The following is an 11,649-nucleotide window of genomic DNA, read 5'->3' as shown; positions in this document are numbered from 1 at the left end:
GGGCTGCAGCCAGTCGTTAGCTTCCGCACTTGCAAATCCGCCTGCTCCCCGAAATGTATGTGTGACCGTCCAATCAGCGCTCACTGCCCTTTGGGCGGGCATTCAAAGCAAAAAATTTGAGTTGCCTGATTGATGCGCGTGTTCCTGGCTGAGGCCCGCAAGACCTCCCGGCCTTCTCACTTCAACTGTGAGCAAGTGCCCTCCTAGTCCGAGCCACGTTGTTTGCATTTTTATGCTTCCTGTTGGTGATTTTGCTCTTTAAAATGTCCCCAAGCATCGCGCTGCCTGGTGCCACGGTGCACAAGGAAGTTGTGACCGGCCTTAGGGAGAAAAATACACGTTAGATGAGCTTTGTTCCGACATAGTCGTCATGCCGTTGGCTGTAAGTTCACTGTTAATGAATCGACAACATAATTAACTAAGGAGTCTTTAAGCAGAAGCACATATAAACCAAGGCTATATACTGGTTGGTTGGTGAAAATGTGCCCACGGGCCCAGAGGAACCTAACGGGGTGCTGCCCCCAGCAGCAGGGGCCGGGTATGTGCTGATTCAGCTTTGCAGCGACTTCGTGGAACAAATAGCAAGAATCAACTACATCTTACTTTCCGCCGACGGCCGCTGTTCTCGAGACCCCTTTTAGGTTTGCACAGGTTCTGGCCAGAGTCATAGAGGGCTCTGTACGTAGGTGACAAGGCAGGGCCCAGACCGCCGTCCGACTGCAAACCCTGCCCACTCTGCCTGCGGAAGGGACACCTAACTCGGTTCTGCAGGGCTCGGGCCACCTGAGCAGCCGAGTGGAAGGTATAAACGTGTGGGGACTCAAGCCTGGGTGTGCGTCCTGTCCCCTCCACTCAGCAGCTGTGTGACCTAAGGCAAGCTGTGGAACGCTCTGTGCCTTTCCGTCCTTATCTGCAGTGCGGGTCCTCGTCTGCTGATCACGGTGCCGAGGTGGGGTTCAAGGACACCCACGGAAAGCACTTGAGGCCTGGCTCATGGTGAGCACTCAGAAAATGGCAGCTTAGAGTAATAATTGAGTTCAGGGCTTCTGACTTCAGGGCTTTGGTGGCTTCTTCCGATCCACCGTGAGCACCAAGGACAGACTGCATGATCTAAGAAAATGTCACCCTCAACACTGACCATCTATCTAGCTTCTCCGGGCCTCTCCGGGGCTCCCCAGGATACCAGCGCCCCAGGCCCAGCTCGTCGGTCCCCTGAAGTTACAGCAGCTAGGCCGTTCTAAAGAACAGCCCCCGAGGGGCAGGAGAGGCAGCTCTGGGAGAAGCCGGGACCCAGACGCGTGCGTGGGGAATGAGTTTGGCCGGCCTCTGGGTGAACTGAGGCTGCTCAGTTCTAGCCCACAGGACGACATTTAAGCAAATCCAGTTTCAAGACCCCTTTGGGTCTCCCCTTCTCACATCAGAGTCCCTAGTCTCGGCTTCCCTTCCCTGAGGAGCAGCCTGGGCTCCCCATCTGTCTCAGCCGTCACCCACTGCAGCCACGCTGCCAAGTTCACACCACACCCAGAAATCCGCATACCTTCCACCCACAGGGGTGCCCTCAGCTGCAGCTCAGTGTGTAAAAGAAGGGTGACGGTAAAGATTGGGTGGAGACGGGACTAGGATAGTGATTTTGTTCTTGGGACTGACGTCCTCCCCCCGGTCACGGGAGTGTATCCATGGAAAGGTTTCTCCCCAGCCCTGCCTTTTCTGGAGTCCAGGGCTCTGAGAGAACAGTCACCGGGGGAGCCCAGGTCTGGCTTTTGTTCCCTCCTTGGAGGGCTGGCTCCCTCTGTGACTTGAACAGTTACCACTTCACCCCAGGCTCCCCTTCTTGAAAATCCAAGCACAGCAGTGGTTTCCCAGTGGGGTTAGGCTGGGGTCAAGGGCACCGCAGTTTTGTTGGATTCAAATTCCAATAAAATACAGCGAATGTAGTTTAATACTTTAGTTATAATTTTTTTAAAGACACCACGCCCTCACGTCTTCTGCATGCTGCCTTTCCGTCCTTCCAATCTGCTCGTCTGTCCCCGTGCCGGGACGCCGCCGTCTGATCCCCACCTTTACGGCGAGTCTGGCAGCTTTGTTGTTCTCCAAGTCTTCCTGGCTCTCCTCAGCCCCCTGCATTTTCACGTAAACTTTAGATCAGTTTATCAGTTCCTTACTCCCCACAAAAAAAATTTTTTTAATCTTGGGTTTTTATTAGGATTATGTGGAACCTATTGGTCCAATCAGGAAAAATCAGCAACCCAGCAGTACTGCGTCTTCTCATCTGTGAACGGGGCGTGTCCCTGCTTTTGTTCAGTTCTGTGATTTCTCTCTGTAATTTTAGTACTTTTCAGGTTAGAGGGCTTGCATAGCTTTCTTCCCATTTATTCCTGGGTTTTGGATGTTTTGCTGTTATTGAAAGTGGTGTATTTTAAATTTTGTTTTTCATTTTTTTGTGGCTGGCTGTAGAAATAGAATTTAGTTTTATATGGTGTCCTGATTCCAACGGCCTGACTTAAACCCCTCTGAAGTCCTAATAGCTTATCGATTCGTGTGGATTTTCTATATTAAGCACCATATCATTTATAAATAATGCTGATGTTATTTTCCTTCCTGCGCCTTATGCCATCTGTTTGTTTTCATTGCACCGAGCGAGGCCACCGTGCACTGCGGGCTGCACGCTGAGAGGGGGCCCCAGCCTGACCTCAGACTCAGAGGGAACACTGCCAGTGAGTGACCCGCCACCCCTTGTGTTTGCTGTATGTGCTTTCGTCAGCGGAGGGAGCTCCCTTCTGTTTCCAGTGCGCCCCTAGTTTTGTCATGAACCGGTGCGGAAGTTTCCAAATGCTTTTTCTGCATCCATAGACATCATCCCGTGATTTATCTCCTTTTTCATTTTAATACAGTGATTCCATCAATCGAGTTTCAAATGTTAAACCAGCCTTGCGTTCCTGGAAGGAACCTCACTTGGTCATGATGTGTTACTTATTGTTTTTATATATCGCGGCATTGATTGGCTGATATTTCTGTTTAGAATGTTTGCGTGTATATTCATGAGAGCGGTTGGTCTGCAGTCTGTGCTGTGTTGTAACCCAACAACCGCCGCGTGTCAGCGTGTGTTGCTAACTTCGCTCATTTCTGTCCGTGTAAGCCAGCACAGTTTGACGGGAGCCCCGGCACCCACCTCCTGTGACCAGGAGCGTCGCAGCCCCGCACCGGTGTTTAAGTTCCAGTCTGCGTGCAGGCATCTGCTCCAGCCGCATGGCCCCAGAAAGTTCCGTACTCGGTTCATTCCCGAATTCCGTGCTTAGTCAGATGCCGTGGTGCAGCTCACACCCACAACTAACGTTGCTGGAGCGCCAGCCGCAGTCAGGCAGCACTGGGAGGATGGGGCAGAGCCCCTCCTCCACTCTGGAAGAGCTGGCCTTCCAGGAAAGGGGCTTGCTCATGCCTGGGAGTGGTTCCTTAACATTCAACTTCAACAGAAAGCTCCTCCTACATCTTCTCTTTGAATCTTTGGGATAATTTTTTATTTTAGAGGGTGTAACGAGGCAAGCAGTTTACTGTGGTGGGTTACACCCGCGGGTCTGTCCGAATCGGGGTCACACCCATACTGGGCACCCGGGTGGGTGCCGGGGTTCCCGTCAAACTGTCATTCCCAGCCCCCCGGGGGGTCTGGGCTATCTCATCAGCCTTGCTGCTGCAGCGACTGGCCGATGAACTAGCAAGAAGGCACTGTCAACGTGAAGTTATAAATTATTCTATTTAAATGCCACCTGTATCTGTTTCATTTGTTTTCTGCAGTTTCACTACGTTATGCCTAGATGCGGTGCTTTTGGTGTGTTCGTTTTTTATTGTTTGTTTTGTTTTGGGGGGGCTTTTAAAGAATTATTCTTCTTCATCCTGCTTGCTATTCTCTGAAATGCCTTGATCCGTGGTTTGCTGCCTGTCGTTAACTTTGGGAAAATCTCGGCCACCATCGCTTTCGCTCTCTCCTCCTTCTGGAAATCCGACCCCGTGTATACCTCACCCGTGACACGCACCCACCGTGCTTCGTTGCCCTGGTGTTCTTTCATTCTTTTTCCTCGTCACGCTTCCGGCTGGGACGTTTCCACGGACATATCCCCACGCTCACTGACTCCTTTCCCCAGCTGTGTCGGGTCTGCTCTCAGCCCATCAAAGGCGTTCTTCATTTCTGGTACAGTGGTTTGGATTTCTGTCCTCTTCCTGCCTTCTTTCCTAGAGTTTCCAACTCTCTGCTTGCCTTACCCACCTGTCCTTTGCACATTGTCCACTTTTTCAATGAGAGCCCTTAACATATTAGTCATAGTTATTAAAATTCTACCCTTGCTGGTGTGGCTCAGCGAATTGAGCGCTGGCCTGCAAACTGAAAGATTGCCAGTTCAATTCCCAGTCAAGGCACAGGCCTGGGTTATGGGCCGGGTCCCCAGTTGGGGGCACTGTGAGAGGCAACCAATCAAAGTTTCTCTCCCTCTCTTTCTCCCTCCCTTTCCTTCTCTCTAAAACATCAATAAAATTTAAAAACTGGAATTCCCTCTCTATAACTCCAGCACTGGTGGTACATCTGAGTGATCATTGCTTTGTCTGTTCAGATTTCTTTTCTTGCCCTCTAGCATGCCCAGTCATTTCAGTTGAAAGAGGAGTGTGTTGTATCAGGAACTGCAGTACACAGCGGTCAGTGTGAGGCTGTGTGTGAATCTGCCTGGGAGTTAGGCTGCGCGTGGTGTTTGCTGGAGCTGTAGGTGCCAGAGACTCACACCCTCTCCTTTGGTCTCAGCTCTTGACCTTGGGCTTCCCTAAGCAGTCCTCAGCCCAAGCCGGAGCCCGAGTCCGAGTCGGGTGGGGGTTTCAGCTGCCACCCACAGAAGCACCCCAGAGTGCTGCTGGTGGGGCGTGAGGTGTGGCAGGTGGACAGCTCAGTGGGCCGGTGGCTCCAAGTGCCCACCTCACAAGAGCTGTGGGGAACAAGAGGACATTCCCACAGCAGGAGAGCAGGTCGCGCGGCTTTTCTCCTTGAAATTCCCCAGAGAAGAGTTCCATGACCCCGGCTAACATCCTGCAGCGGAGAGTGGGTGTGGCGGATGTGCCCAGAAAGATTTTATTTACTTATTTTTAGAGAGAGGGGAAGGGAGGGAGAAGGAGAGGGAGAGAAACATCCATCAGTTGCCTCTCCTCTGGGCCCTGACCGGAGACCAAACCCGCCACCCAGGCATGTGCCCTGACCGGGAATTGAACTGGCAACCTTTTGCTTTGTGGAGCAATGCCCACCCAAGTGAGCCATGCTGGTCAGGGCCTGAATTCACCTTTAAAGCTCTCAGGGACCAGAAGCTGCCAGGTCCAGGCCTAGGTCACAGGGCACGATCCGCCTTTGTGCCCTGCCCCCAAGCTCCAGGACAGGCCGGCACATTGTGGGTTTGCATTCAATATTTGCATAATTAAAATAAATATGTGATGAGCTGAGAGTCTGGAGCGTCCAGAATAAATGCAACTTGTGACTTACCGGACATTTGGAGCAGCAGCCTTTCCCTTCACTGTAACTGCAGCTGATTTAACTGGTCTTGCTGTGGTTCTGTCTTCCCTGATTGCCCAAAGTGTGCCTGTGGACAGAGGAGGGGCAGGTGGACATGGGTAAAGGTGGGAGGAGGCAAACAAGTCAGGAATTAAAAGTCCCCATTGAGCCCAGTTTAACACTCAGCACCTGCCACCTCTGCAGAGTCGGGCTTGCATAGAGGCACACAGACAGGAAGACAGCACGCCAGAGCGTTTTCTTCCCTGGCTGCAGAGAGCCAGGGAAGGCAGAGAGGGGAAGGGCACGGGGTTCGAGGCCGTTTGCTACTCTCTCCAGGCCTCAGTTTCCTCTGCCACAAACTGGGGTGAATGTTGGAATGTACCTTGCAGACTGGTTACGGATTGTTGGTAGTCACACATGCCTGTGCGTGGCCCAGCGCTCAGCACGGGAGCCAAACGCAGCTCTCGGAGAGCAGGAGCCATGGCCACTCCATCCTCGGTGCTGCTGACGGTTTCAGAACAAGGCCCGAGAAGATGATGGAGGCGCTACCAGAGCGGCATCTTGCAGTGCGGACGGTATACAGGCTGGAGGCAGGGAGCCCTAAGGAGCCTGAGGCCCTGGCTGGGGTGAGTGGGGTAAAGAAGGGCTGAAGGGGGCCCAGTCCCCTGCAGTGTGTCCCTCTGGCTCTAGCTTTCAGGTCTGAAGACGTGTCCCACTTGCTCTTGTCAACTCAGGTGGGGGCACTGGTGGCTGGGCCTCAGCATCTCTTCCCACACCTTGACTGGACCACAGGGTTTGGAGGGTGTGGGCTGCCCTAACCTCTTGGCTCTGCCAGGTTGATAGGGGCTGGAGGTCCCCAGATGCCACATAGCTGGGACACAGAGGCTTCCTCGTGGCACCCGGAGAAGGTGGGCAAGTCCAGAGGCCCCATTGTCCTTCACAGCCTGTTCATGCCATCACGCCTCCACCCACCAGTTGATCACTCATTGGCTGAGCGCCCACTGGGAGCCAGGCCCCAGAGCTGGCCTCGGAGACCAAGGCAGATTCGGGCAAGGCCTTCGCCATGGAGAAGCTCCCGGCCCAACCAGCAGGCTGCCGTGATGCGTCAGAAGGGACCATGGAGTTCCTCTCTGCACACCTTATGCCTCAGTCCTCCACAGCACATGAAAGCTGCTTCCCTACCCACTGGAACAGCCTCTTGGAGTTGGTGGGTGGTGCACAACCCCAACCAAGAGCCTGCACAGGACCGTGGTTAAGGCCTTGCCCTGAGTCAGGTGGCCTGGGATTGAGTCTCAGCTCTGCTCTTTGCTCACCATGCATTATCCTGGGGATGACGATGAAACTTGCCCTTTTTCCCGGCTCAAGTGGGATGGCAGGGCTGCAGCAGCCATTTTGTGGTCGTGAGAACAGAGGGAGCATCAGGCCTCTCATCCTTGAGATACGGGGCCAAGGCCCACGGATATATACCACTCTCTAGTCTTTTATGTGAGAAAGTAAGCCCCTTGCCACAGCAGCCACTGAGGTCAGGCCCGCTGTCGCTTGGGCCAGAATCGTTCCTGACTGAGACGCAGCTTTTCTGTGGCTCAGTTCCCTCAACCTAGTGATGGGGGTGATTATAGCAGCTCTCGGTGTGTCGGGTGAGGATAGACTGAGAAAATCCTTGGGAGGGACTTTGCTGGTATTCGTGAGTGCCTAGCAAACGTTACTTCTTCTTATTGTTACTGTGGTTTTTCCCTCTCCAGCCACTGTTTGTGAGACAAGGACCACGGACTCCCACGTGCCGGTCAGCTTCCTTAGCAGATGGTTTTGCCTTTCAGCCCCCTTTGGGGCAGTCTATGGTGCCCGCCGCGTCTGCGCTCTCGTACTTCACAAACGCCCCACGGGGCCATGTGTCACTTTTTAAATGTAACAACTTGCTAATGTTTCCCACGTGTCAAGTACGCTCACATCCTGTGGGTTTTTCCTGCACTACGTCTTTGTCCCCACGACGGCCCTCCCCGTGGAGGTTCTGTTGTCATCCCCGTTTGGCAGATGCAGAGACTGAGGCTCAGAGAGGGGAGTGGGTGCCTTGGCCCCCAGCAGTACCTACTGCAGCCAGGACTGGACTCACGTCTGCAGGTCCCTTGGGCCTGGGGTGTTTCCTCGGGGGTCAGGGGACCTGTACACATGGGGCCACATGGTCTTTGGAGAAGGGGCACTAGAAGGAATGACAGCCACAGGTATGTCCCTTCAGGGTGAGCTTACTCCCCGGGGCCTACGAGACAGGCAAGCTTACTGCTTCCACTGCACAGTGAAGTTGAAGGCCTCGGACGAAAGCCCTCAGAGGCTGGCTGGGGAGAGGCGCCACCTCCTCTGGCCCCACCAGGATGCACCCCTGCACTTCTGGAAGCTGGTGGAGAGGGCAAGGACTGGGTCTGCCCTGGTCACCCTGGTGCCCCCAGGGCCTTGTACAGGCCTGGCACACAGTAGGTGCTCAATAAATATTTGTTGAACAAAGGAACAGCCAGAGCCTCCAGGGTTCCCTGAGAAGCAGGTGATGGGGTGGATGGCAGCAGGGGCCATGAGAAGCAGCAGAGTTGGGGAACCACCTGCTGTTGCAGCCACCACCCCTCACCCCCCCCCCCCCCCCCCCCCCCCCCCCGCCAGGCTCCCGGACAATAGTAGGTGGGAGGATGAGCAAGGTAGGAGAGCAGGGAGGCAGGAAGTCCAGGCAGCGGGGACCGTGAAGCAAGGCCAGGCCGACTGCGTGTGGGTTGGGAAGGGCCTCTGGAGAAAGACAGGGTTGTGAGCAAGTCCGAGGGCTTCGTCTGTCTGTCCCTGGAGTCACAGAAGGGGCTGCGGCACCAGGGCCCAAAGACAGAGGCGAAGGGAGGGGTGCTGCCCATCCCGACGGCACCCAAACTCCTTCATCATTCCTGCACGCTCTCTCCCCGCCCCTTCCCCCACCCCCTGCACACACGCCCCAATCTCTGTCTGAAGTGCCCCCCCCCACACCCCGTTCCTCCCTCTCCCGGCCTCTGGGCCAACTCTCTAATTGTCAAAAGTCTCCCCAGGTCTCGGGAACCCCTGCCTCTGCCCCTTCATCCCCCGTGTCCTGTGTCCCCACCCCAGACTATGACTCATCTGGACCCTTCCATGTCCGCCTCTCTTTGCCTCAGTCTCCCTCTCTCTCCGCCCCCTCTGCCTCCAGGAGAGCGCCGCGCCGTCCCCCGCAAGCTTAGTCTCTCCTGGATTCCGAGCTTCCCCCAGCGTCTGCCCTCCGTCCCGCCGCATTGATCTGCCAGGACCTCGGCGCTGGCATCGCGGAGCCTGGGGGCGCAGGCGACGGGGTGGGGGTGAGGCTCCGGGAGGCGCAGCTCCCGGAGAGGTTCGCGTGCCAGTCCCCTGCGGGCGGGCCAGGGGGCCGGCTCCGCGTGGACGCGCCCAACTTGGGCGTCCCGGGGCGCGCCTTTGTGTCCCCCGGACCGCGGGGGCTAATTAGGTTGAGGGAGGGCGGCTGTCCCTATTCACGGTGCTGCCGCTGCCTCTCAGCCCACAGCCCCGCGGGCCGCCCGGAGTCACGTCTATTGAAGCCCCTGTCAGCGGCCCGCCCCCCGCCCCCCCACCCCACAGCAGCCGTCGAACCTTCGTGCGCGCCGACGGGGGCGCCCGGGAGCCCAGAACCGGCCTGCGAGAAAGAGGGGAGAGGAGGCATGCAGGACCCACGCGAGGAAGCAATTTCCCTAGGCCAGGGCGGGAATGGAGACCAGAAGCAGTGAGACCCGGGCAGCGAGAGAGAGGAAAGGGCGGAGACAGCCAAGAGGGTGCGAGGAAACCTGGGTGGGGAGCAGAGTGCGGGCGAAAAGGGGAGGGCGCGCGGCAAAGGAGGACAGGAAGGGAGAGTCGCCGCCAATGTGGAGAGCGCGGCCGTGGCGGCGAACAAGTGGAACAGGGAAGCGGACAGAGAGGACCGGGCCCGGCGTGCGGGCGAGGAGAGGCGGGGAGGGGGTCGCCTGGAGGGAGAGGGGAGAGCCGGAGGAGGGGTCGAGAAGCCCCCGGAAACAGCCGGACGACAGGACGCGGGGACAGCGCAGGGGCCCCTCTCGCCGCAAGGCTGGGGCGCAGGGGCCTGGGGGCCGGGGTAAGGGGTCGGGGAGCGGCGCGTCCGCATTCTTCGCCTTTTCTTCCTCGGGCTCATTCCGGCCGATCGATACCTGCGCTGGAGCCGCCCCTGCCGCTAATATCTTTTTAATGAGTTCGCGGGGCTTAGAGTGAGCGCGATCTGCCCTCCAGGGTGGATTTTCCCCCAGCAGATGTTTCGGGAGGAGGAGGCGAGCGGGGCCCCCGGGAGCGGCGACAAATCTCTCCCTCCGCAGGCGAGGGCAGAAGACTTTCTTCTAAAGTTCAAAAGAAAGACGGGCTTTCACTCGGCCCCCAAAAATGTATTTCCCGGCGGACAATGGGCTCCTTTCTGTGCCTCCGAGGTCCAGCGGGGCGGGAGGAGCGGGGACCTGAGCGCCCCAGCCGCGCCTGACCGACTCGCGCCCCCCTCCACCGGGGAGCCGGGAACCCGGGGCTCCCCCTGCGAACGGCCCACTGAAGCGCGCTGTCCAGGCCTGGGCGCACCGGCAGTAACGCAAGTGTCCTGCGGGCCGGGCCGCGGGGCCTGGGGAGCCCCTCACCCCGTGCCCCTCGTGAGCGGCCCCTGCCCGAAGGGGCGCGCGCTGTTGCCTCGAGTGGAAGTGGGACGGCTCTCTGGGCTCGGGCCGCGGCGCTCATTCTCTCCGCGCTCCTCCCAGCGCCGGGCAACAAGTACAAGTCACAGGGCGGGTGGCCGCGGGACCCTGAGTTAACCTGGCGGGCCCGGCCCACAGCGCTCGGTGCCGCCCTGCTCCCCTCCCCCGCCGCGCTCCCCCCATCTGTGGCTCTGTCGACCTGCCTCAGCCTCCCTCTCTCCACTCCCGTGGGCCCGGCGAGAAGGGGAGACGGGCCACGAGGATGACCTCCGAAGAGCCGCGACCGATTGATTCGTTCCGCCCGGAGCCGGGGCCGCATGAATGGGGGCCGGGGCGGCGGCGGCGGCGGCGGGAATAAAGATGTTCTCCCTGCAAGGGGGTGGGGACGCGAGGCGGGAAGCGGGGCCATTCACTCCTGGCCCGGCCCCTCGGGAAGCCGCGCCGAAGAAAGGGGGCCGGGGCCTATTCAAGCCCTACCAGCCGCCCACAATGGGCCGATATACTGGGGGCCTCTCTATTAACGCCCATGAATATTAAAGAGATCTCGGAGCGGCGGCCTGCGGGGTGGGGTGGGGTGGGGTGGGGGCTGGGCGGCGCCTGGGAGTTCAGGCCACGCCGGGCGAGCGGAAGGGCTTCAGCGCCCACACACTCCGCGCCCGGGTCCCGCGGAAACCGTCAAGGTTCACCCGCGGAGAAACCCGTGAACTTGCAGTGTTTTCCCTCGCAATCTGAGCGAAGCGAGATGAAATCGCAGGGTTCTTGTTCCCCAATTTCATTGGGCCCCGAGACTGGGGCGCTTCCCCTGCGGAGCCGTCCAGGTGGGTCTACGGCTAGACCGAATTTGAGGTCACAGCGCAACCGCGCCAGGCCAGAGGGCGCACGAGCTGGGAGGCCGTGCGGGCTCCGCGTTCACCCCACCCCCAGCACCGCTCCCCGGGTGTGTGGATCTCCGGGAAAGGCATCGGGCTCCCTCGCAGTCAGAGCCCTTGGTCCTCTCGCCTTCTGGCCCCTCGCTGGGGTCCGGACGCCAGTGTTGCGCACCAGAGTGCTTTTCTTAGTGGGGTGTGGTCCGGGAATAGGCAAAATCCTCCGGGCTTTCGGAGAGAAGTCACCTGACCCAAAGACAGACAAGTGCAACCCGAACGGTGGCGCAGACAGGGACACTGGCCCGGAGAGAAGGGCCCTCCCAAGGGTGTACAGCAGCCCTCGTCCCCCTCGGCCTCCCAGAGGCGCTAAGGTTGGCCGCGGGGCTCGGGAACTGGGCTCGTGGCCCCTGGCGGCGCGCGGTGAGGTAGTCTCCTCCGCCCTGGGCGCATTGCTTCTTCCACTCGGTCTTCGCTGAAGCCAAGTCCCCTGCGCCGGTGAGGCTCTTGTGCCGGGACTCTGTCCGCCCCCTCGGCTCAAGCCAGAGCCGGTGTG

This window comes from Desmodus rotundus, chromosome 1, assembly GCF_022682495.2.
Source record: "Desmodus rotundus isolate HL8 chromosome 1, HLdesRot8A.1, whole genome shotgun sequence".
Classification (NCBI taxonomy): domain Eukaryota; kingdom Metazoa; phylum Chordata; class Mammalia; order Chiroptera; family Phyllostomidae; genus Desmodus; species Desmodus rotundus.
The sequence above is the reverse complement of the archived record's forward strand: the minus strand, read 5'-3'. Positions refer to the sequence as shown.